This window comes from Canis lupus, chromosome 8 (genome assembly GCF_048164855.1).
Source record: "Canis lupus baileyi chromosome 8, mCanLup2.hap1, whole genome shotgun sequence".
Lineage (NCBI taxonomy): Eukaryota > Metazoa > Chordata > Mammalia > Carnivora > Canidae > Canis > Canis lupus.
In genome coordinates this window covers 56,909,745-56,934,657 of record NC_132845.1, presented here as the reverse complement: position 1 = coordinate 56,934,657, position 24,913 = coordinate 56,909,745, and the positions used below count along the sequence as shown (strand labels likewise).

General features: G+C 44.6%; 1 long non-coding RNA gene across 4 annotated transcripts in view; it reads right to left on the bottom strand.

Annotated features, from left to right (window-relative positions):
- LOC140638613 (uncharacterized) overlaps positions 1–24,913 on the bottom strand; it is a 107,192-nt gene that overhangs the window by 30,369 nt on the left and 51,910 nt on the right. For 2 of the 4 annotated variants that reach the window (XR_012035633.1, XR_012035635.1), the window contains exon 5: positions 677–2,277. This is a non-coding gene — a long non-coding RNA (uncharacterized lncRNA). Of the gene's footprint in view, positions 1–676; positions 2,278–24,913 lie in introns of those variants that run through there. The other 2 variants (XR_012035636.1, XR_012035634.1) reach the window with 2 other exon arrangements.

Below are 24,913 nucleotides of genomic sequence, written 5' to 3'. Positions count from 1 at the left end.
GGTTCACCTAATGTTTGGCATACATACATGCTAAATGACATTTTTATTAAATGTGTCTGTGATGGGTAGACGTTTGGGGTGGCCCCAGTGACCCCATCTCTTTGTGCTCCTGTGACCCCATCTCTTTGTGCCAGGCCTATGTAACCTCTCCCCCTGAGTGCAGGCTGGATCTGGTGACTTACTTTTCATGAGCAGAATATAGCAAATGTGATGGGATGCCACTCTATCAGTTTTCTATCATTGCATGTATTAGCCTGTTCAGGCTGCATAACAATATACCACAGATGAGTGGCTTAAATAACATAAAGTTATTTTCTCACAGTCTGGAGCCTAGAAGTCCAAGATCAAAGTTCCAGACGATTTGGTTTCTGGTGAGAGGTCTCCTCCTGGCTGGCAGATGACCCCCTCCTCACTCTGATCTCATACGGCCTTTCCTTGGCAGGTGCACACAGAGAGAGCAAGGGAGCCCTCTGTGTCTCTTCTTTTAAGGACACTAATTCTATCAGATCAGGGCCCCACTCTTATGACCTCACTTAACTTGAATTCCCTGCTTTTTTGACCCTATCTCCAAATAGATCACTTTAGGGGATAGGGCTTCAACATGTGGCTTTGAGGGTGGAGGGAGACACAATTCAGTTTATAATACTGCTTAACAAAGTACTAGAAAAACAGCAGCTCATAACAACATAAATGTATTATCTTACTCTTTCTGGGAGCCAAGAGTCTGAGTGTTTGTAGGTTAGCAGGGCTCTGCTCAAAGTGTCACAACTCTGAAATCAAGTTATTGGTCACACTGAGTCCTTGTCTACAGATTTGGGAAAATCTACGTCCAAGTCCATTCTTGCTGATGGCAGCATGCAGTTCCTGGTGGTTGTAGAGTTGAGGTTCCTGTTCCCTTGTCGGCTGTCATCCACATGATGCTTTCAGCTGCCAGCGGCCACTCATATTCCTTTCCATGTGGCCCCTTCCATTTTCACATCAGTAATAGTGTGTCTAATCCTTCTCATGCTTTGTTTGAGTCTCTAACTCACTTCATCTCTAATCTTGAGACCCAGGCTCCTTAAGTATATATGTGGAAGTTAGCTTTCTCAAGGACTCACGTGGTTAGGTCAGTTCCACATGGATAACCTCCTCATCTTTAAGTCTACTAACTTGAGATCTTAATGACATTTGCAAAATCCTTTTGACCACATAATGTAACACAACCTTGGGAGTGATATCCCATCGTATTCACAGTCCTGGAATTATATAGGATGCATACATCAGGGGAACATCTTAGAGCTCTATACACCACAGGCACTTCCAAGATTAGGTTACAAAACACCGCAACTTCTGTCTTGCTCACACTTTCTCTGCCCAGCTCTTTTCTCTTGTTCCAACGAAGCCAGTTGCCATGTTGTGGGCTGCCCTATGGAGAGACTCATGTGGCAGAAACCGAGGGCAATCTTAGTTCGATAGCCGAGGAGGAACACATCCTGCCAGCAACCATGTGAGTGAGCTTGGAAGAGGATCCCCCTGCACTTGAACTTTGAGGTGCAAACCCTTGTCACACCTTCTGATTGTGGCTTTGTAAGAGACCCTCAGCCCAAGGACCGGACTAAGCCACATTCAGACTCTTGACCCACAGAAACTGTAAGATAATAAAAGCTATTGTTTTAAGCCATGAAGTTTAGGGGTAATTTGTTACACCTCTGTGTATGATTAATACAACATCTCTTAACAAAAACAATGTGATAACACTATCTGCCCACATGTGGGCTGTTTCTAAGAGGTTCAGTGAAGAAATAAGAGTGATATACTATTTTATAGAACATGATCCATATGAGTTATGTATGGGGGTGCTTAGCTTACTATAATGGCTGGCAAGTGGTCCCCTCTTATCTACAGGGAGTACAATCTAAGACCGTCCCCCATGGATGCCTGAAACTGGATGGTACCAAACCCAATATGTACTACATTTTTTCTATGCATACATACGATAAAGTTTAATTCATAAATTAGGTACAGTAAGAGATTAACAATAGCTAAGAACAAAATAGAGCAATTATAACAATATACCGTAATAGAAGTTATGTGAATGTGGTCTCTCTCAAAATATCTCATTTGTCTTGTACTCACCCTTTGTCATCTCTTGTGGGGATGTGAGATAATAAAATGACCACGTGATGAGATGAAGTGAGGTGAGTGAGGTAGGTGTAGTGTTAGGCTACTATTGACCTTCTGACCATGAGTAAAGGGAGGATCATTGACTTCCTGGCAGCAGTTGACCGCGGATAACTGAAACCATGGAAAGCAAAACTACACATTAAGGGGGGCAGGAAATTACCATACACAGGAGGGATTTGTGATGTAATGTGGGAGGGGTGCTCCTAGCAGAATTTCCCTGCTCGCTTGGTGTGCAGCCCTTTCTGTTTGCATAGGGCAGTGTGAATCTCTTCCTTGTCCCATGAGCTACCATAGGGCCACACAGAAAGCATTCAGCATTCTCTGGTCTTCAAATGGTGCAATTTACCAGTAGTTAACAATTGGTGTCTTGGTGCCATCAGGCACCTTGCAGTTGCCCCCAGCAGTAGCATCCTTGTGTTGGCAAGACGTACACCATGAAGCACCTTTTGTGGGTAGTAAATAAAATGACCAGATTTGGGATCCCTGGGTGGCGCAGCGGTTTGGCGCCTGCCTTTGGCCCAGGGCGCGATCCTGGGGACCCGGGATCGAGTCCCACGTCGGGCTCCCGGTGCATGGAGCCTGCTTCTCCCTCTGCCTGTGTCGCTGCCTCTCTCTCTCTCTCTCTGTGACTATCATGAATAAATAAATAAAATCTTTAAAATGACCAGATTTGATGGAGTCACTGAAAGATAAGAGCACAGACCTCCAGCCCATTTCTGACATTTACAAGCCCTAGGGTGAGAGTAAAACTGGAGGCCCATACACCATGAGTAAATAGTTATAAAATAAAAATCTAAATCAAATATGTTCTAGCCACCTTCCCTAATAAATATAACTTCTTAACAACTTAGAAGGCTGGGTCCTTATTCAAAAGCTCTCACACTGATTGAGTGTACAGGGGAGCATCCACTCAGCTGGGGGCCCGCTCTCAGTGCCGTCCGGCACCACAATGACTCATGGTAGAGCATGTGGACATCCCCGCCTGCATGGATGCCTGAACCCGTCCCCACACACCCCCCAGTCAACCCTCAGGCCCAGAGGGGTGCGCACCAGCAGAGCCCACCTTCTGAAAGACAGACCTAGGAAGATCCTGGAACAGGCCTTGAGAGTGGGCACGGGGACATCTGAACAGCAAACTGCAAGATTCTAGAGAGCTGAATATGGTGCAGGAGGATACTGGATCCTGGTACATGTATTCCCTTGGCATCGTAGTTCTTGGAGCAATGTGTAGAGGACGGGGTATGGCCAGAGGAGAACCAGAATGGGCTCCCTCTCACCTAGCTCAAGAGCCACACTGTACCCATTTCCCGCATCTAGGAGGTTGGTCTTCATGATGGAGGGGAATGAAAGGGTCATGGAGCCAATGCTGCTGGGATTGCGGTTGGACTATGAGAGAAAGAACCGTCGATGGGGTGTTTTCCAGGATGGGTGTGTCAGTAACAGAAGTGGGTAGCTCAGCCTAGGTCAGCAGTGCCCAGCAGGGAGTCACAATAGAAATAGGGACAAAGGGACTCCTGGGTGGCTCAGTGGTTGAGTGTCTGCCTTCGGCTTAGGTCGTGCACAGTCCCAGTATCCCGGGATCAAGTCCTGCATGGGTCTCCCCTCGAGGAGCCTATTCCTCCCTCTGCCTATGTCTCTGCCTCTCTGTGTGTCTGTCCCATGAGTAAATAAATAAAATCTTGAAGGAAAGAAAAAGAAAGAAAGAAAGAAAGAAAGAAAGAAAGAAAGAAAGAAAGAAAGAAAGAAAGAAAGAAAGAAAAGAAAGAAAGAAAGAAAGAAAGAAAGAAAGAAAGAAAGAAAGAACAAGGAAGAAAGAAAGAAAGAAAGAAAGAAAGAAAGAAAGAAAGAAAGAAAGAAAGAAGAGCTCCGAGTACAGAGCACCCCAATGTCCAGGTAGGGACAAAAGTCTGACTCCAGATCTCCAGATAGGGGAGAAAGCTGGAAGCGGAGCCAAGTTCTCCTCCCAATCCAGGGACTGAGGCAGCCCAGTGAGATGGATGAGCTTGCTGTTGCCGGGATGGCATCGCCAGGTGGAAACCAGACTACGGCAAAATGACGTGATACAGTGTTCAGTATCCTGTATTTTTCATTTCCAGGAACGGCATGTTGAATCACCCAGCTCACCTCCTCTAGAAACCTTCAAGGTGCCAAGTGAAAGAACATTTTCCCCGGGAGTCACTTTCCAAATCCTTCTCCAGAAGAACCAGCTCCCTTCCCTGTTCTGCTTTCAGATCTGAGAGGGCAGGAGGGGCCGCACAGCTGGGTTCAAATCCCACTTCCTTCCTCGCTTTGTGGACTTCTTTCTGTATCTGTGTCCTCATCCTTAACCAGAGGAGACACTGGTGCTTACTTCATAGGGTTGTCAGAAGAATTTAGGAGATAATATGCATAAACTATTTGGTGCCTGGGTTATAGTAAGAGCTCAGCAAACACTGGCCATTATCACACTAGAGTTAGCAGGTCACACAAATTAGGTCTTCCACCTAAATTATGATCTTCTTCTTCTTCTTTTTTTTTTTTTTTAATTATGATCTTCTTAAGGCTAGTGGAACCATCTCTTATCTCCGGAATCTGTCACATTACCTCATTAAAAAAAAAAAAAAAGTCATTTAGGACCCATTCTATGCCAAACACTGTGCGAGGCCAATAACAGGCTGTGGCTAAGTATGGATTTGCTGAATCAAATAAAGAAGTCAAGAGATTGTGACATGTAATTAAGAATTCCCCGACTCTCCGTTAAGCCCCTGAAGTATCTGTAACTAATTTTGAACGCTTCTTGCTTAAATGCTCATGATTTTCCTCCCCTTTTGTAACCCTTTAGGGGAAAAGAAAAAAATTGTCCTTTGCTCTCAAACTAGCTGACATATTGGATGGATCTACAAGCCAAAATTCTGCCTGTACCCTTGGAAGCCTTCAGTTCCTCTGATCCCATGTGGGGAAACTGTTTGACAGTGATCTGCCATTTGGTTATTTTATCAGCAAAATATCTCAGATACAGCTTCCCAGTAGGTGTGAAACTATTCCCTTCTCAAGAGGCATTGGTGAATAGAAGCATATTTATAAAAGAGCCACAATACATATTCACCACGTAGCTTCCAATAGTGTTGCCTGTGTGGTGTTATCTCTACTGACTATTGATAAACCACAAACCAGAATTGATTCCCCATTTCATTTATAAGCGTTAATGCAAATGGTTGAAAAGTAAAAGACAGAAGGAGAAAACAATGCATTACGTTACCTATTTCCTCCATTTGTTATTTTTTTTAAAGATTTTATTTATTCATGAGAGACAGAGAGACAGAAGCAGGGACACAGGCAGAGGGAGAAGCAGGCTCCACGCAGGGACCCCGATGTGGGACTTGATCCCAGGACCCCAGGATCACGCCCTGGGCCTAAGGCAGGCACTAAACCATTGAGCCACCCAGGGATCCCCCTCCATTTGTTTTTTAAGTGGGCTCCACACCCAGTGTGGAGCCCAATGTGGGACCTGACCTCATAATCCTGAGTTTAAGACTTGAGCTGAGATCAGGAGTTGGATGCTCAACCAACTGAGTCACCCAGGCACCCCTCTGTCTCCTCCATCTGATGTGGTTGGAATGCCTCCTACCCCAGACTAGGTTGATTTCATCACTAGATCCCAAGTTCCTGGAATGGGGACGGTGCCATAAAGTAGGATCCTGATAAGCATTTTGTCACATGAATGAGTGAATGAGCATATAAATGAATGAACAAAACCTGCTTTGGACATTTTTACTATACGTAGCTTCATTGCTAACACCTGATTCATAGTGATATGGAGCTCTCACGGACATCATTCCAATGGATTTTGAAAGCATTGTTTTTCAGGATCTGAATCCTAAATTTTCAAAATGCTAACTAGAGAGTAGCAACTTCTGTAGCTAGATGAGAGCACAACATATCTGTGCAGATATTGTGGAATATTAATTTCCTGTGGTCTGTTTGCAAGAGGTTCCTGCCTAAAAGCTTTGGGCGATACGGATACTGAACAGTACTCCCTTAACTTCTGCGACCTGTAGAGAGGCCCTCAGATGGCCTGGGCGGGGGTGGCATGGGGGTATTCTATGCAATAGTTCCCTGGTCGTGTCTCCTATCAGGGATTCTGTATGCCTTTAATTTAGCTCTTCCTATCCTCCTCTACCTCTATAGCATAGTAAAGGACCTGAGATTAAATGAGAAAAATTAGAAGTAACAAAAAACTGAAATCATCAGGTCTGCAAAGACGTATATTAAAATGTATTCTATAGATTTAAGTATAAGGTTGTCACCTGGGGAGGCATCTGCCTCACATCAGGAAGAAATAAAATCCTCAGAGAAAAAAATAAAATCAGTGAGTACTCACAATGGCAAGGTGTTTGTCAGGCTAAAGCAGAAGGATGAAACTCAGAGGTAAATAGAAAAAAAGTCAGTGGAGGGTCAGGCTCTGGTTGTCCAGAGGATCACAGAGTGAGGGTGATGATATAACTCATAGTCCAGAAGCCATCGTTTCTGAGCTTCTACTCCCAGCTCGGAGAGACAAGAGCAGAAGTCTGTGTGGAGTACAGAAGAAAATGATAAACAAAATCATCTTCAAGGGTAAGAGAGGAGACATCCAGATGGCCAACAGGTATGTGAAAAGGAGCTCAACATCACTCATCATCAGGGAAATGTAAATCAAAACCACAATGAGATATCACTTCACATCTGTCAGAATGGCCATCATCAAAAAGATAAGACGTAGCAAATACTGGCGAGGATGTGGAGAAAAAGGAGCCCTGGTGCACTGTTGGAGGGAATGTAAACTAGTGCAGCCATGATAGAAAGCAATATGGAGGTTCCTCCAAAAAGTCAAAAACAGAAATACCATATAACCCAGCAATCCCACTTCGGGGGATATATCCAAAGGAAGTGGAAACAGGATCTCAAAAAGATACCTGCAGTCTCATGTTCACAGTAGCTCTATTCACAGTAGCCAAGATATGGAATCAACCCAAATGTCTGTTAACTGATGAATGAGTAAAGACAATGTGGTGTTTGTAGACCATAGAATATTGTTCAGCCGTGAGAAAGAAGGAAATCCTGCCATTTGCAACAAGTTGGATGGACTTCGGGGGCATTATGCTAAATGAAATAAACCAGACAGAAAGACAAGTACTGTATGATATCACTTATATGTGGAATCTAAAACAATCAAACAAACAAAGCTAAAGTCAGAAACAGAAATTAGAAAAATGGTGGCCAGGAGCCAGGAGGTAGGGGGAATCAGAAGTCGGTAAAAGGGTACAAACTACCAGCTATAAGATGAATAAGGCCTGAGGATCTAATGTAAAGCACAGTGACTCTGGCTGATAACCCTGTGATTGTATAATTGGAATTTGCTCAGAGACTAGAACTTAAATGTTCTCACCATCCCCCCAAAAGATAAATATGTAGAGTGATGGATGAGTAGATGGGAGAAATCCTCCCATAACGCATATGTATATTAGATCACCAGGATGGACACTTTAAATACTTGACAATTTTATATATCTATTATACCTCCATAAAGCTGAAATGCAAAAGAATTTAGAAAGTCAGAGATCATTTTAGGAGAATGGGAAATTTCCTGGGATTGGCATTATCCATCTTTATGGTGATCCTACGGGTCTCCAGTGTTTGTCTTTGAGCTGGTTTCCTACTGTGAAGCAAGAGGAAAAAGTGAAGGTGGACCATTCCAGGAGTCTCTCCTTGAACTAGAAGCACCCAGGAACCAACCTGAACAGATATTTTAAACAGGTTTTGAAAATATAGCCATTTAAACAGTGTGGTACATTGGTTCAACTAAACACAACAGCTTGGACTACACTCCATGACACATGAAAATTTAATATATGATAAAGAAGGGAAAAAATAAGACTATCAGACAGATTTTATTGGGATAGATAGTTAGCCATGGGAAAAGTCTCTTCAAGGTTATGCACAGAAACCAACTCCAGGCAGATCAAAGAGTTATTCTTTAATCAAAGGATAAACAAACTATATTTAAAAAATGAATATTAATCAAGCTTCTGGAGGGAAGAGTGTCTACATTAGGAAAGATTTAAAAAATCACAAAAGAAAAAAATGGGCAGATGTGATTACAAAAAAATTTAAATCTTCGATACATAAAAAAGCATAATCAAACTTGAAAAGAAGATGACAAACAGAGCAACACATTTATAGCAAATATAATTAAAGGAACGATGTATTCATATATTTGAATTAAAGTAAATCTTTAAGAAAACCAAAGATGCCAAAAGGATATAAACAGACATGTCCCCAAGAGGAAATGCTACTGTTTAACAAACATGGAAGAATTTTTCAATATCGCTACTAATCAAAGCCATGCAAATAAAAACAATAACATTTCATGCCTTTCAAATTAGCTGGTCTTTTAAAATGATAATAGGCATATTAACACAAGTGCAGCAAAATGAGTCCTTTCTAACATTGCAGATCAGAGTGTAAATTGGCACAGGCTTTTTAAGAGAGTAATTTGTAAATGCGTACTGAATGCCTTAAAATGGTCCCTCTGCTTTGATCCAGTAATTACACATTGGAGTGTGCAGTTTAATGAAGTAGCCTCAAACACCGATGGTGGGCCGGGGCGTAGGAGGGGGGAGTTTATACAACAGGATGATCATCACCACTGCATAAGTAATAGTGAGATAAAAAATTTTTAATGTAAATGTTTGGTTAAATAATCCATGCCATAATCCTAGCATGGAACATTACGGAGCCATAAAATGCAGTGTTCACAAAAACTGTATAATGTGGAAAATGCTTATGATACAATAGTCACCGGGAAAAAAAAAAAGCAGGATAAAAATTGCATACAGAGAATGGATACAATTATGTAAAAAAAGAAAACCCTCTGCACACACACACACACACACACACACACAAAAGCCCCAAAGAAAAGACATTAAAATGTAAATAGTGGCTGTGCATGGATGATAAAATTATGGATGATTTTTTATTTTCTTTTCTGCTTTTCAGGAATTTCTTACTTTTTGCAATAATATGAGAAAAACGCATCTATAATCATTTGATATTTCTATTCCCTTTGACATCTGGGGTCACTATGAAAGGTCAAACATTCGTTTTAGATGAAAGGCCCTTTGTGTGTGTGGGGGGGAGGTTAAAAATCTAGTTCCCAAAAAAGGTAATGTCCAATAAGACATCTAAAATAAAACCAGGGTCTTAGTTCAAGCTGCTGTAACAAAGTCCCGTAGACTGGGTGGCTTATACACCAGTGAGATTGATTTCTTGCAATTATGGAAGCTGGAGGTCTGGGATTTTTAGGCCACATGGATTAGTCCAGCAACGTTCCAGAAGGGCTAATGATTGTACATCGCTGCATTTTGGAAAGCGTCCCACTAAACTAGACATTAGTGTATTTGGATGTTGATAGGTTTACTGTAAAGCTCCTTGCTCCAAAACAGAAGTTTCTTTGGGAAGATGGGCTCTGTCTTAGGCTTCACTGAAGGCCCATTGCATCATACATCTTGGGGGATCCTGATGAATAGTTAATCAGACGGACTCACCTAATCTCTCCTACCGCCTGCAAGTGACAGCGTGAAATGTAGTGAGTGATATGGCTAAGTGACCGAGGAAAGGTCCCTCCAAGGAGGTGGCCCTTGGGTGGAGTCCCAAATAAACGAGGAGGCGGCCAGGGAATGGTGTGGGAGGAAGAGTTCCGAACACGAGGAACAGCAAATGCACCTGCTTCCTGAGAGACGCACACCAGAGCAGGGTTTTCAAGGAAAGAAGAGAAAGCCAGTGTGACCGAGCAGAATGAATGAACATGGTCAGGTGGGTGGAGACGGGGTCAGAGAGAAGCAGAGTCGGTGACACAGGGCCCTGCTTGCAGTGGGTGGTTGTCATGAGGCTCTGAGCAGGGTAGAGGTTGGGGAGCTTTTCCTTTTTGCTTTACAAAGATTAGAGCCAGTTAATTTGAACGTGTTATCAAAACTCTACCTGGTGCTAGCTTGCTGCTGAGATATGCCCTCCAATTAAAGTTCACTGTGTGTGCTGTCGGTGCCACCAATGGCGAAGTGACAGGGTAACAATGTGCAGTGAGAACTTTCAGCTGCCTTAAGTTCCATGTGGAGGATGGGACGCGCTGAAAAACCTCTGCCTTGAAACCCATAGCCTCTGTTACTGGCAGACCTGTGTTCCCTCCAGATCCATGTGTTGAAGCCCAAATCCCCAATGTGATGATATATATTTGGAACCGGAACCTTTAAAGAGGTAGTTAGGATCAAATGGGGTCATACGGGTGAGGCCCTAGTCGGATATGACTGGTGTTCTTCTAAGAAGAGGAAGAGATGCCAGGGTTGCGTGTGCAAAGAGAGAGGGCCATACGAGGGCGCAGCGAGAAGATGGCCATCTGGAAGCCAAGGTGTTTGGTACGTTCTCAAAATTCTTGCTTTCCCGATGCCTTGGCTTCCCCACATCCAGGCTGTACCTACTCACCTGGATGACCAGGTGTGCCGGTGTGATCAGGCTTGTGCCTGCCACGAGTTCCCTTCTGGCCTTCCTTTGACTGTGACCCAGTGACATTCAAATGCACCGATGAACCCTTTTCATGCCTCTTGCTGGTGTACTCTACCCTGACCCCCAGTAAAGGCATGGCCAGCAGGTCCTTTGTCTCAGCTCCTTACCCCATGAGGGAGCTTGCTTCCTGGATGCTCTTCCCATGTGTGGGTCCCCTGTGTGGTGTGGTGTGCCTCCCTCCTCCAGGATCTATGAGTGTAATCCATCTTTTCATCTCCTCTGCCTCTCTGCTGGCCTATCTGCGGTTGTGCTCTAAGTGGCCTTAGGGACCCCGCAAGAGGGACTTACTCCTCCACTTCTCCAGGACAGAAGCCTCAGGAGAAACCAACCCCACCAGGACCTTGATCTTGGACATCCAGACTCTGCAACTGTGAGAAATAGTGTTCTGTTGGTTAAGCTACCTCATCTGTGCCATTTGGTTATAGCAGCTCTAGCAAATACCGTCTGCAATCACACACTTGACCCCACAAAACCCAACTGCCACCACATCTTGCTCCTCCTGGCTTGTCTGAGACCCAAGGGGTTCCCAGAGCATGGGCCTTGCAGTGCTAACACCTGGGAAGTTCTAGACAAAGTGGGATGAGCTGATCACCTTGCACCACTGCAACCACTCACATCCAGGCCTTGAGAGAGGACAGGAAAGAGAAAAGTAGTGGATGACTTTAGAGACTCATTTTCTATTGCCTGTCACCAGGCCCCATGGGAGTCAGCACAGCAAATCACCTGCACTGGGAAGATGCAGCAATTTAAAAGCTTTAGTTAAGGGATCCTAATACAGTCTTTACCCTGTGCCAGGTGCTGTGCTAAGTGCTTCACAAGCAGAGGGGTCCTTATACAGCCTTTACTCCCTGCCAGGTGCTGTGCCAAGAGCTTCACATACCTTGACTTATGTAATCCTCTCACAACCCTATGAGGTAGGTATTATTACTATCCATAGGTTACAGAGGCGGGAACAGATGGTCTCAGAGGACTGTCCCCAAGTCACACAGCTAGGAAGTAGCCATAGAGTCAGGATTTGCTCCAGCGTGTGCTCTTAACCACTGTGGCTGACACAACATTGGCTTCGGGTTCAAAGAGTCTCAGGCATCCCTCTTTGCCACTCTGGGGTCACAAATGAGCCAGGGTAAGACGTCAGCAAATCTAAGCACCTAATGCAACCTACAACCTACTTGAGAAGCTTCCCTGGCTTATTTTTCACGGACACCTGGAGCAACGTGACATTGGATGGCTTGACATTGGATGGCTAGGAGACTCCCAACAATACCCCAGGGTTACTAAAGGCTTAGCGAAGCTAACTATGCAAAGCACTTAGTAGGGTACTTGGTCCACAGTAGCATTTCAAGAAATGTTCGCTCAAGTGGACCGTAGTGGTAACGGCCACTTCCCTCAGCCCTGCTCCAATCCCTTCTATGGTCGGTTTCTGCATTAGCTCTCAGGGTTTCCGACTTTCCAAGCAGAGACTCGAGAGCTAAGTGATCTTCCAACTCAACTTCAATGGACTAGATTCAAAAGACAAGGTCAGAGCGCCCTCGGGCCCAGGACCAGCTTGGAGCGGCTTGGAAAGCGGCTGCCCCGTGGCCAGAAGGAAGAGCTCTGAGCCTGCCCCTGCCCGGGGGGGCCCCCCAGCACTCCCCTCGCCCGGCTCCCATTTCACAGATAACACCTTAGCGGCCACCAGCTTATTTACGGCCACGTTGGGCAGCGGGTCCTCTCCAGCATAAGTGAATTTCAAAATACTTTAAATTCAGGATAAAGCAGTGAAATGGGAAAATCTTTACACTCCAATAAGACATCATTACTGGCAAGCATATTGCACTTTCAGTATCAGGCTGAAAACCACCAGTGCATGAAAGGGAATGAGGGCATCGGCGCGGGCATCGGCCAGCTGGGCAGATAGGGCCCAGCCGGGGAGGAAGGCGCTCGGAGGGGCTCCTGACGGCAGATCCTCGCCCCCACTGCTTTGCGGACCATCGGAGCTTTCCAAAGGTCCCAGGGTTTTGAGCCCACGTTCCCGACATGGGGTGTGATGGCGAGAAAGGCTGTGTTTGCCTCTGCACAGTGACTCCAGGATGAGGTTTGCGGACCCCGTAGAGGAGGGTAAAGGGGCAGGTTAGGCAGGCATCATTAGCATTTAGATTGCACAACTAAGAAAACTGATGAGTGGAAAGTACTGGTTGCTGTGACACAGGAGGGGGGCGGATGGAGAGCGGACACCGGAAGTCCCTGAAATTGATTAATTGCTTCTACATGGAGGTCTCAAGTCCAGGCGATGGAAGGCAGAGAGCCAGAGAGTGGGAAGGAGGGATGTAGGAGAGGCCAACAGGGAAGGGGAAAGGGGCGAGAGCAGAAGGAAAGACAGGAAGGAAGAGCGAGGGCTGGGGTGGTGGAGAAAACAGGAAGCAAACAAGTTGAGGAGGAAGGCGAAAGGAGAGGAGGTTTACTTACCGAGGGTGCAAAGCACTTAGACATTTTCTGCTTAATCCTTCCAGGGAAGGACCTACTATTGCTGGTGCTTATGAAGGGACGGGACTCAGAGAAGTTCAAGTTCTCTATGGTCGTTTGGCTGACTCACATCCCAAAGCTCCTTCCAAGATGCTCCTGGCTCTTCCCCAGTTTTCCCTGAGCCGCGTGGTTCCAGGGGCCCTGTTGGTTCAAGGCAGGTAAACCTAATGGGAATGCCGAGCACTATGACTTTTCTGCTCCACATCAGATGCTGTGCTAGACCCTTTAAAACGGTGTCTTGTTCCATCCTTATAACAGTATACCCATTTTACAGATGAAGACACAGAGGCCCAGAGACACCTGACTTAAGCCACACAGCCCCTCTGCCGAGGAGCCAGGATTCTTACTCAGACTCTTAATTTAGAAGCATTAGCATCGGTTCTGGCTGTGACTCAGCTATTAACTTAAGGAGTGACTGAGGGCTGTTAACCTCTGTGAGCCTGTGGTAGGCTGAATGATGGTCTCTGTGAAGACCCCCATGCCTTAATCCCTGTTACCTTCCAAGGCAAAACGGAGCTTGCAGATGTGATTCAGTTTAGGGTCTTGGGATGGAGAGATTTTCCTGGACTATCTGGGTGAACCTAGTAGAATCACAAAGGTCTTTACAAGGAAAGAGGGAGACAGGAGGGTCAGGGCAGCATCAAAGGGAGATGTGAAGATGCTGTGCTCTGGCTTTGAAGATGGAAGGGAGCTGGAGCCAGGAATGCAGGTGGCCTTCACATGCTGGAAATGGTGAGGACGTGGATTCTCTTCTAGAACCTCCAGGAGGAATGCAGCCCTGCTGATACTTTGATTTTAGCCCAGTGAGGTTCATTTTGGATTCTGACCTCTGGAACTGCAAATCAATGGGTGTTGTTTTAAGCCACTTAATTTATGGTAATTTGTTACTAATAGTGAGCCTCAGTTTCCTTATATGTCAACTGGAAGTGATCATCTTGGATCTGTCTATTCTATGTGGCTTTGATGAGGATGAACTGTCATATGTTATGTTTTTATGTTGGCCCTGAATCCCAGCCCTCCTGGGACACCCCACATGGATTATGGTGCCCAAACTCGTTTTGCCCTGCCTGAGGAGATTTTCATCCAGACTCTCCACATCTCAGCGTATATTTTTTTCAGAGCTCCCCTCTGCTTGCTCCAAAAATAGGCAGCTAGTCTTCTGGGCTCAATGAAAAATGAAATCAAGCTCAGAAGGGAATAGAACCCAAAGATGGTGAAAAACTGAATCTTAACAACATTATTTGAGGTCCTGGATCCAGCTACCCCTGAAGCTGGTGTACTGTTGAGCTTTTCAGTTAGGCAAGTCAAGAAAGTCTCATTTTTGCTCAGGCTCCTTTAGGTTGAGCTATTGTCACATATAGCCTAAAGCATTTAGGGCATCCTACTATGAATCAGGCTCTGTGCCACAGATCTTTGTTGCAACAATCCTATACAGTAGTATTACTCCCTTTAATAGCTGTGAAAACAGAGGCACAAATTAGTTAAGCAATCTGCCCAAAGTGCAACAGCTTGTAAGTGTGTCACAGTGGGATGCAAAGCCGGATTTGAGTCCAAGGTCTTTGCTCTTCCTCCAATACCAAGTTTTCACTTTCCCTTAACTTGAACACAACTTGGGCAGCCGTAAAGTCAAATCGAAATCACTATTTCTCTCAGGTCTTTACTCTTGCACTAAATATAATAGATCACAGTTGTTGTTAAGTCCTATGATGGATCCTCTTAAAATCTCTGCTGAGAATCTTATTAAGTTTTCTGTTCAGAATGAAATGCTTGGTAGTAAAAAGATACAAGCTCTTTGTGAAACGGTTTGTATCAGAAAACATGTTGTAAAGGCTGTTGGCTGCCGGCTGGTTGCCAAAGGAGCCATTTTACTCAAATTCAAATAACGTCTAGAACACCGGGCTGGAGTTTGTTTGTTTGTTTGTTTGTTTGTTTGTTGCTACATGAGGGAGATGGAAAGTTGCAACCAGAATAAGGGGAACTTTCGATATATAACCAAGGGCTTCTTTCTCCTGACTTCCCACCTCCTCTTCTCAAGTACTTTCTGTTTGTCGATCAACTGGGTTTTTTGCTGTTCTGTTGACCTGAGCTTTGGGAAGTGAGAAGGGGTCTTTTTGTTCTGTTAATCTGACCCAGATACTGTAAACCCGAATGCCAGCAAGAATAAGTAGGCAGTGAGGCTTGTCTTCCTTTCTCAAAGACCCTCAATCATTTTTTTAAACCTCTAAACACGAGGGATTACTGTTTGCGTCCACTTTAACACATGGGCTCTTCTCTTCACCTTTCATTTTCCCAATTTTAAGGAGACCTGGGTATAACCATAAATGGCACCAAGCTTTGAGTCTGGGAGACAATGCTGTGAATGGTGGGGTGGGACAGACCAGACAGCATGTGTGCCTGGGTGGCCAGTGATGCAGGCCGGCTCTTGGTAGATTTTCTGGAAATCAGGCAAAGGTGAGCCAGAACCTTGGAAGCCACTCATTTCTTAACGTTGCCTAGAATTATTATAAAAAATTGTATTAGCCAAACAAAAACAAACCCGGCGACTGAATATAGCCCGTTGGTCTTTTTTGGGGGGCATTTGGCATAGAGAAGGGAACAGGAAGGAGGAGTGCTTGATGCGGTTTCATTAGCAAAGGCACAGAGCTACTCCCAAGAGGAAAGGGATCTGAGTTTTGAAGAAAAGAGAGAAGAAGAGTAAATGAGCTATGGGGAGTTTAGGGAAGAGATTGTAAATACCACCCCTACTCATGATGTGTGAATTCTTGGCAGACAGGTGGAGAGAGGGGATTATATGAGCTTCCCTTTATAGCCAGCAATGGAATTCTCTTTGCTGCTCCTAAAGAAGAATTTGGTGTCTATTTTTTTTAAAGATTTTATTTATTTATTTGAGAGAGAAAGAGTGTGAGCACAATTTAGGGGAGATGAACAGAGGGAGAGGAAAAAGCAGACTCCCTGCTGAGCAGGGAATCCTATGTGAGGTTTAATCCCAGAACCTCGAGATCTTGACCTGAGCTGAAAGCAGATGCTTAACCAGCTGAGCCACCCAGGAGCCCCAGGAATTCAGTGTCTACTTACATTGCTTTTTATTAAAAAAAAAAAATTGACAATAAGGCTGCAGTTGGTTTAAGCTACACCACACAGGGGATGGCTGGCCTTGGACCTATTCGCCTCTCTGTGCCTCAGTTTTTTCATCTACAAAATGGGGATTCTGAGAGCACTACCTCACAGAAGTGTGATGGAGACAAATGCTGGAAAAGCACTTGGCAGTGCCTGCCCCATACTCAGTTCTCCATAGATGATAGCTATTATTATTTCTTGCCTCATTTATCACGGTAAGTTGCCTAAAATCTCAGAAGTTCACTTAGATTTCAAAGGAACTTAAAAAACATCTAGGATTATTGAATGGCCAAGTGTACATGAAGGCTTTAGCACAGCACCAAGCACCGTGTAGACACTCAACAAACAGCTCCAACATGCCTCAATCTCTTCTTCCTCCTATGTCCCTTCTTCTCTCCTCTTCTTTTTCCTTCTTCCAGGGAAGCTCTCTCCTGGAGGCTACTTGCAAATAGATTCAGAAAGGCAGGCCCGGAGCAGACAGTGCAGCTGAGAGACCATGATGGGGGGTTTCATTTCAAGGTGATGTTGGGAGAGGGGCATGAAGGGTGATTGTGTAACTAGAATATTTGCAATGATTGTGAGTGGAGGGGAGAATGGATTAGAAGCTGGGCAGACAGTTAAAGAAGCTGTACAGGGATCCCTGGGTGGCGCAGTGGTTTGGCGCCTGCCTTTGGCCCAGGGCGCAATCCTGTAGACCCGGGATCGAATCCCACATCGGGCTCCCGGTGCATGGAGCCTGCTTCTCCCTCTGCCTGTGTCTCTGCCTCTCTCTCTCTCTCTGTGACTATCATAAATAAATTAATTAATTAATTAAAAAAATAATAAAAAAAAGAAGCTGTACAGGTGAGGGTGGGTGAGGGCTGAACAAGGTGGTTGAGGCAGGAGGGGATCCAAACGGAAAGATCGGGAGGTGGGATCAACAAGATCAGGCAACAAAACGAGGATGGGGTTCAATCCTGATGATGATGATGATGGAGAGAGTGTATGTCCCCAACAGCGGTTAGCCAGGCAGAGGGACGGGTTGCATGACTGAGATTCTGAATCCCAACTGGGGAAGATTTGAGGCTCATTCAAGCCTAAACGTCAAAACGCTACAGGAGCAAGGATGGAGAATCTGTGAGGGTCGACTCTGTTTGCGCAGTGCCTAGGGCAAGACCTCGCATAGCATAGGTGGTCCATAAATGTCTTCTGAGTGATGAATGAATGAATGCTGGTCCAAAATTCAGGAAAGAAGTTGAGCCCAGGAATGAGTGCTTTGGAGTCTTTTAATATAGATCCATTAGCTGAAAACGTGCAGTTTAGTGGGGGAGCCCAGGCAGAGAATGAATAGGCGGAGCTCAAAAGAGGACCAAGGAGGCATCCCCATAGGGAAAGACATTGAAAGGCACTGGTAGGTCTTTAGAAGGCCTGGTGAGAGAGCAAAGAGGAGTCAGAGAGGTGAACATACAATAGATCATATCAAAAAGTGGGTCTTCTATTCTGAGGCTTAGAACCATTACATCAGCCTTCAGAGAAGCTACAGCTTGGAATCCTAGAAGGATGAAGGACTGCTGGCACCTGAACAAGAAAAGAATTGCAGAAAAAGCAGCCTAGCGAAAACCTCCCCAGCTTGTTACATCCTGCTTGAGGCAGAAGAGATTCCAGCAGCTTCCAGGAGACTGTCAAGAGGAGGAATTGCCTGCCCCAAGCCAGCGCAACAACCACATCCCAACAGAGCCAAGACACCGAGCCAGGGTGCCATTGAGTGGGGACGTGCAGCAGCAAGAGAAGCCAATCTGCCAATGGGTATTGATTCCCTACTGGCACAGCTCATCCCTCCAAGCAGTTCCAAAGATTTGTCCATTCCCCTTGGGTCTGAGCTGCTTGCAACAAAATATTTTCCCACTCAGCAACTATGACTCTTGCTAGTCTCATGTGGTCTTTGACGAATGATTTTGCTCATAATTAAGTCATCTCCTTGCTGTCTTCCCAGCATAGCCCTTGAGTTATTGCCATTGAGATACAAGGGACATTGTCCTGGTGCATGGGGGGGTGGGGGGGGAGGGGAATGTCCTGACGTGGCAGGGCTTGAAACTGACTTTCTAAGGACAATCGTGTCATTTCTTTGTCATCGTTATGGGTACTTGCATTGTTCTTCAGATAGGTGGAAATATCTTCACTGGTTCTGTTGGACGAGGGGGAGACAGATCTAAAAATACTCAATTCCAGAGACTTTCTTGACCTTCATGCCTTACCAGGGCCCAGTGTAAAGACTTAATAAGTGTTCGGTTAAGTAAATTCAGGCAGAGGACAGTGGCTTAGAAACAGCTCTTACAATGGACAAAATACAAAGATTTCATACTCCAAGGGCAAAAAACACTCTTCCAGGTATGCTTTGTCTTCTGGGTCTAAGTCACTATTCCTTTCCAGCCAAACACTCAAAGACATTGTTGGCGTTCTTCCTAACTTCTTCATTTAGCCTCTCACCAAGCTGCTTGATTTTACTTCACAAATCCCTTTCAGATCTACCCTCAGCCCCCACCCCCCAACTCATATCCCCATTGTGACTGCATTCTTTTAGGGTAAATCCCCTTGAGCTAGAAAGCATTACAATAATCATCTCTCTCCTCCTTCCGGCCAGGAGGAATTTGTTCTAGTAACTGTATTCTATACGTTTGCTAGTTGTATGCCAAATAAAATTTGATCATTATTCTCTAACATTAAAAAAAAAACCTCCTAGGAATCAGGCTGTTTTTTTTTTTTTTTTTTTTTTTTTTTTTGAGAATAAGGTTTAAATTCCTTGCAGAATTTTCCAGTGGCACCTCCTGCTTCCTATCCTGTTTCAGCCTTTGTCCCAGCCACTCAGAGTCACTCATTGCTCTTCAAACGCACCAGATTCTAAGATGCTCTTGTACATTGGCGTCCTTTTCTCCAGAATTCCTTTCCCCTTTTCACTTGCAGATCAATTTGTCTTCTGTAATCCCCCTGAGTCCTTCATGGGTCTCAAACTTCATCGCACTCACCCTGCCCTGCTCTACCTATATTCTCAGTGTAGAGGCAAGAGACCCGTTACCCTTGGTCCTTTGGGAGCTGCAAGGGAGGACATAATCCTCCTAGATAGATTTTTATCTGCACTATTTATTTCCTGAAATGCTCCCAGAGTGGAAAGGACAAATGGTATCATGTCCATTTGATATGTGGGAGAATGGAAGGGGACAATGTTGGGTGGAGGGTGTCATAGCAAGGCGAGATGCGGAAAGCAACATGTAATTGCTATCTGGCTCTGTATCCTCTTTGCCGGCTTGCTAAGCAACGCCACAAGACACCACATAGTACCCGAGAGCTGTTCTCACCCAGAATTCCAAGAAAAGAAGCTCGGGTCTCAGCAGGAGCCCAGGGCAACCTGCTCAGTTCTGCCAGCCAGGGAGGCATGGTGATTCCTTCTAGAAAACTATTGTGGGATGTAGGCATTTTCCTAGAAGGAATGAAGCAGACTCCAGGAGAAATGAAGTTCAGAATTAAGTGCACACAACCATAGAACTCAATTTGTGTTTTGAAAAAAAAAGTAACATGTATGAACATGGTAAAATAAGCAAACAAATACAGAAGGATTCACAATGAAAAGTCTATCTTTCCCTCAACCCTTGTCTCCAAGGCTCTCTGTAAAAATTGTTCTCTACCACCTAAAAATATTCCACCTTATATAAAAATAAGTCAGTGTCTGCATGCTTTTTAAATGAATGGAAACACAGTAGAAACACTAATCAACACCTTGCTATTTTTGCTTAAAATATACTTTAGAGATCATTCCATATAAGCCACAGACACCTCAGGCCTTCCAAAAGCTGCACGATATTCAGTTGTGTAAATGTGCCACAATTAGGTCAGCTTCCTTACTGGTGAGAGGCCCATTGATTATTCCCAGTCTCTAGTTATTAAAAGTGTTGCCATAAACAGGTCACGCATATGTCATGGTGCACATATGTCAACATCTGTGACATAAATTCAAAAAAGAAGAGAACATATGTCAAAAGATATGAAAGTTCAAATTTCTTTTTTTTTTAAGCTTTGTTTTTTTATTTGAGAGAAAGAGAGAAGAGGGAAGGGCAGAGGGAGAAGGAGAGAGAGAATTTCAAGCAGACTCCCCACTGACCATGGAGCCTGATGCAGGGCTCAATCCCATGACCCTGAGATCATGACCTGAGCTGAAATCAAGAGTTAGACATTTAACCAACTGAGTCACCGAGGTGCCCTGAAAGTACAAATTAAAAAAAAAAAAAAATGAAGGCCCTTCTGTGGTTGGTCCATCCCTGGACTTGTAGGCCACCCCACAGGGCTCTATCAGGTTGCAGTGGGGAGCAGCTGACTCCAAACACAGGGCCTGGTACGACGTGACCCAAGGCAGAAGAACTTGGGATGCTTTGGTGTTTTCAAACCTGTTGCCCATGTATAAACCTTCAGCATGGCATTCAAGACCTTCTATGCTCTGGTGCATCATATAATGATGTGATTTGGGCCTTATCTATAGGCCAAACTCCTGCTTAAAAATATGAAATGCCAAGATGAACTCAAAGGATGACTAACTTCCCCCAGGGCATATAGAGACATGACCCCATGCTACATCCTCTTCCCAGCCTGGTCCAAGCCACTAACCATAAGAGTCATTAGCCATATCCAAAAGGCAGAGAAATAACTTTTAGCAATTTAAGACCTATGCCACACCCAACTAGAAAAAAAGCTGTAGATGTGAAGTTACAATCTCATTTACCAACCTAGCCTCCCCAGTCCTCACATGCACACACTGGGTTATGACCAAAGCTGATTGGGGGACTGATTGCAGAGCTCAGACTCTGTCTCAACGGGCCACCACTGCTCTAATTCAGCTCCACTTCCACTTCCTTGCAGGAAAGCAGACCTCATATTGCAAGACTTTATGTGGTTTCAAGACAAACTGGAAATCCAGATTGGTATGGAAAGCCCTCTCAATTTCATAGAATTTGAAAATAATACTTCAAAAAATAAATCCTATGCAGGCTGAAAAAAATGCATATAGTCAGATGAGGTCCACAGGCCCTCAGATCTCTCTGTTTTGGGTATAGACAGGCTGCCAACATACAGTTCCCCTTCTTCTCCAGACAAATTCACCCCAGTGCTCAGCATCCACACTTCCAATCCAAGGAAAAGAATATACAAAGGTCTCCAGCTTTTGGCCAAAACAGAGGCTGGAAAGCAAACCCACTTTTGTTGAAAGGAATGTTCCAAAAGCTTCTCTGAGCCTGTGCTCCAGTGGCTGGAACAAGGCTAACACATTAAGCATTCTAAGGACAACTCACAAGACAACTCATAATTAAGAGCTAAATTGTATATGACCAGCTGGCAAAATGAGTGGATTGGGCCATAATAGCAATTATCAGTCAGATCAGCTTAAGAAAGCTACATTTTTTCATTATCAACACTAAAGCTGCTTCGTTATCAGAGCCTTCTTGACCATTTCCCACTTCCCAGGTGGTGTTCTTCCCTTGATCCTTTGAAATGAGTCATGTGTTCCTTCCTAAAGTACCTCGGAGGAAGAGCAGAAAATCTGGGGGCTCCTCACACCCATCCTTGCCATTCCCCTTTTGAGTGGGATGTGCAAATTTGCTTCTCCTTGGAACAGCCTCTTGTACATATGGCATGTTCTTGGAGGAGATGTGCCTGCATCTCAGGGAACTCACTTGGGGCAGGGCTGGCACCAGAATATGGCCTTCCTCATCAGAACCAGAATAGCGGGGATGCAGGACTTCAGGTTACCAATCACCAGCAGCACAAATCTGGCTACCATTGTGTACATAGGAAAACAAAGATGGATTTAGATGCTTTCTGACTGATTCCTTGTCACTATGTTGAAATGTGAAAGACCGAGAGAGATTTGAAGTTTTCTGTGTTTGTTATATAAACCTTGGTGGAAAATCAAAAACATTTGTCTACATTCCCTTCTCTACTGGGGGCCCAGCACCATTCAGTTCTCTCTTGATAATATCACCCTGATTTCCTTTTGGAAAATTACCTCTTCCCTGCTGGCTTTGGGTTTAGGGACTATATTTTCCAGATGCTTTATCTTACCCTAGTCTGAGACTGAAAACATTCTTTCATTGGTTCATTTCACAAATATTCACTAACATCTACTTTGTTTCAAACACTAGCCTTGGTGCTGAAAACATTGATAATTAATAGTCAGTGTCTTCTCACTTCTGACCTCGTGGAGTTTACAGGCTAGGGTATAATCCAACTTCCCTTGACCTAAGCTAGGCTAATTGTAAAGCTTCCTCTCTGGAATTCGGATTGTATACAGAATGACACAAAAGCTAAAAATGATCAGACTCATCTATTCCAGCTTGGCACCCTTGTGAGATGCGGGGTGGAGGGTGTCTCTGATTCTCAAACTCCCAAAATTGCTCGTATTCTATCCACAGGAAATCCTGAGTGCTTACCTAGATCTGTGTCATACTTTCCAGCCTTCCTGTCGATGCCATAAGAACTCAGGATACATCTATTAAACCCCTCTTTTGTTTTTGTTTACTGGTGTCAGTTTTTATTGCTTGTAAGCACAGAACCTCCCCTGATGTTGGAGCTGCTTCTTAGCCTGTCTATCTGGTCACTAAGTTGGCTTGGGTATCTTATCTTACCAAAACCTGGGGGATTTTTTTAAATCAGAAAAACAACAAAACAAGTTGTTGGAGATAACTGAAATCATGCTATAGAAAACATTCGTGTGATTTGACCCTCTCCTTTCTCTCTGTCTCTATCTTCTCTCTAGACTTCCCTCCCATCTCAGAATCAGTAACATCTATAGTACAATTTTAATGATAACGATCACGCCTTCTCACTAGAATACAGATGCAGTTCTAAGGCAGTAGAGAGACTAGGGACTTGTATGCATGGGTTCTTGCCTACCTTGATTTCTTCCGTGCTTTAACTAAACCACTTCTCCATCTCTCAGTGACTGGCATGTTCACTATTTGGAACATGCTTGCACGTGCTATTTCATAATTGTTTGGTATCACACAGCTTGTCTTTCAGACTCTGTCCATTGGAGCTTCGAGTGAGTCTTGAAGGGAATAGGAGTTTGGGATGTGCCACAAATGCAGCCCATCTCTTTCTGAGCTGAATCCCTCCATGGCAGCAGAAAACATAAATTGTTTTGGTTATTTTCAGAGTCCAGGCTGATAATGCACACAAGTACAGATAGAAAAACAGAAGGCAATCTAAGGTGGTGCAGAGGGTATGCTCTGCCTCTGGAACCAGGCACCACTCAACTGTTGCCATGTAGAAATGTGGCCCAGTATATCCAGATCGTCCCACTTTTGGAGAGAAGTTTTGAAATGTGGATTTGTTGGGGATCCCTGGGTGGCTCAGTGGTTTAGCATTTGCCTTTGGCCCAGGGCATGATCCTGGGGTCCTGGGATCGAGTCCCACATTGGGCTCCCTGCATGGAGCCTGCTTCTCCCTCTGCCTGTGTCTCTGCTTCTCTCTCTCTCATGAATAAACAAAATCTTAAAAAAAAAATGTGGATTTGTGGGTGAAATCTACTGGTGTTCAGGTGTTGTCAATTAACCAAAAAGGAATTAATGCCTGAAGACCAAACAAAACACGTCTGTGGGCAGATTTTAGCCTGTGCACTGCCAGCTTTCAGCTCTGGATCTTCCTTTACCTATTCTGCAATGCACCTTATGCTTTATCAGCTTGCTGTGCTTCTGGATACTTTTAGCTTTATAATTTGATACTTCCTTATTCCCTTGCCTTGTTTGGAATGGATAACTTTCTCCTAGATCAACTGCTCTAGGTGTCGCTCCAGGAATTACCCTCGGCTGTAACCATCCGGGTGCCCTTGGCTTCATTTCAGGCCTCGGGAGAGTTGGGCAGGCCTTCCAGCCTCCAGCCTCTGCTTGAATGTTCTCTCTGTGACAGGGAACTTGGTACTGCCCATCAGCTGATTCCATAATGTGAAGGCATATGAAGGAATAGAAAGGATACAGATTTGGGAGTGAAACAAACACAAGTTCATTCCAGCTTGGTTTCTCCGCATGTACAATCCACAGTTTCATCTGTTAAACAAATACTTGTTTGGAGAATTAAATGTGATAACACTAGACATCACATGGTACCTTTCACATAGGAAGTAAGAGGGCCATAGTCATGGTTTCCCTTCTTTTTATGATTTGTTGTTCATTTGTCCTGGAAACGCATGTGTCAAATTTCATGTTCACATTATGGTTCAAAATTAAGACCCCATGTAGTCGTTTTTCCAGACTCATTAGAAGTAAGTGGGGTGGGATGTTGAATCAGAAGAGGTCTTTCCCAGCACAGCATGTGAGGTTTATTGTCCACCCTGTGCCTCTGGATGCATGCCTGACTCTCTCAGGAGAAGGCTGTGCATCAAGAAATGAGTAAAAGGAAAACAAAGAGCTGTTTTGGCTTTGGAGAACCCTGGGACACAGGGCAGGACAGCTTGGAAGCTCATGAACAAAATGATACTGGACTGTGGTGGTGAAAGACAGACAACACAGCTTGCACCTCACCACCAGCACCTCTCGCA